Raw genomic sequence first — 2,015 nt, forward strand, 5'->3', positions numbered from 1 at the left:
GCTGTAGTGATTGAGTCATGAAAGCACTGAATAAATTATCCACAAACATGGAGCTAGGAACCAGCAGAGGCAAAGTATAAACCCAAGTGTGCCTGTTCCTACAGACTCTGCTGCTTACATTGATTGACTCATTCATTCATTCATTCATTCATTTTGTTTTTGTTTTAGAAACTGGTATCTTTTTCATCAACATCATTTCTGTTTTGCTTTAAAGACTGTGAAGAGCAGCTTAATACCACTCAGTGGTTGTCCCTACCCATTTGGAGGCCTGAATAGTGAGAGCTGCAGATGGGTCTTCGGTGGCAGATTAAGAACTCCATTCTTTTTTAATTATTATGATTTTGAAAGTCAGAGATACAGAGAGAGAGGGAGAGACAGAGAGAAAGAGTTCTTCCATCTGCTGATTCATTCTCCAGATGGATACAACAGCCAGGGCTGGGTCAGGTGGTAGCCAGGAACTTCATATGGGCCTCCCATGTGGATCGCAGGGGCCCAAGAACCTGGGCCATCTTTGGTTGCTCTTCCCAGGCCATTAGCAGAGAACTGGATTGCAGTAGAGCAGCCAAGACTTGGACTGGCACCCATATGGGATGTTGGCTCCTAAGTGGTAGCTTTATCCACTATGCCACTATGCCACAATGCCAGTCCCATCACTCTAGTCTTCAGTAGGGAACAACTGAATAGGCCAGAGGTTCCTGCATGTCTTCAGACCAGTCTGTAGCTTCAGGTTGAGTAGCAGTAAGCTCAGGAGCTGAGGCAGTTCATCGCCCCTGAAATTCCTCATTAGCCACAGCTTTTTCAAGCAGGGACTGATCTTCCTTTTCATTCTCTTCATGATCTCTATAGAAGGAGAAACCAGGCATGACCTCCCATGGGCATCATAAGAGATAGCATCACACATGCACAGAACTTCCCAGACCAGCATCCACCACATCAGACCCACTGAGTGAGCTTCCATGTTGTAAGGGATGGCAATGTCCACATTGCACAAAGGACAGCCTATTACACAGAATAATGGTAAGCTAATTCACATAATATGCCTCAGTGAGAGGCTGCTGGTCAGCCCCGGGGTCAGTACCCACCAGAAGATGTGGTTCCCAGAAAGCTTCCTTAGATCTGGTTATTGAAGGTTCCAGGTCTGAAGCAGCCAGCAATAGGAATGGCTCCAATGGCAGCAGCAAACTTCAGCAGAGTCCTCTGACCAGTGATCCTGGAGGACATCACACTGACATCAACAGGGTTTTCAATGGCACAAGCTGCCAACAGAAGCTTATCCCGGGTCTTCTTCAGATTGATGATATGAATGTCATATAGATAGCATCTATAGGTATCCTGTTCAACTTGGAAGTCAAGCTTGGTACATGCTGCAAGTAATTTGAGGGCATCCTCTGCCACCATGTTTAGAACATCAGGGACTCCGGACGTTGTGACAGCTTCCCTTTCAGTTATGTTGCAAATCAGAAACTGCTATATGGACCCCTCACTGCATAGTGCAGAGTGCTGAGTATCAACCATGTGCTGAGAATTGGGCTGGGCACTAGGCTCACAATAGACAATTTACTGATAAATCACCTTTAGAGTACTATGATGCAATGATGCATGGTCAGTATTAGGCAGGGAACACAAATGCTAAAGAAGCAGAATGCAGGAGCTCTTTTAAATGTAGCCTCATTGCTGAGCGAAGTCCTTCTTTTATTAAAAAAAAAAAAGCATGTATTTGAAAGACAGAATGACACAGAGGATTAGAGATAGATATGGAGGTGGAGTTGGGGGAACAGAGAGAGAGAGAGAGAGATTGAAATTCCATCTGCTGGTTCACTCCCCAGATGATCACAACAGCTAGGTCCTGCCAGAAACTCCATCTGGGTCTCCCACATGGGCAGCAAGGGAGCCATGCACTTGGACCATCTTCCACTGCCTTCCCAGAGAACATTTGCAGAAAGATGGATATAAAGCAGAATATCCCCTGGCACTTCGATATGGAATGCTAGCATTGCAAGTAGTGGCTTCAGCCA

The 2,015-nt window shown here is 45.7% G+C and overlaps 1 pseudogene; it reads right to left on the reverse strand.

Annotated features, from left to right (window-relative positions):
- Positions 1 to 655: 655 nt before the first annotated feature.
- On the reverse strand, positions 656 to 1,754 carry LOC100339117 (small ribosomal subunit protein uS2B-like; annotated as a pseudogene).
- Positions 1,755 to 2,015: the final 261 nt, after the last annotated feature.

Source organism: Oryctolagus cuniculus, chromosome 1 (genome assembly GCF_964237555.1).
Source record: "Oryctolagus cuniculus chromosome 1, mOryCun1.1, whole genome shotgun sequence".
NCBI classification, from domain to species: domain Eukaryota; kingdom Metazoa; phylum Chordata; class Mammalia; order Lagomorpha; family Leporidae; genus Oryctolagus; species Oryctolagus cuniculus.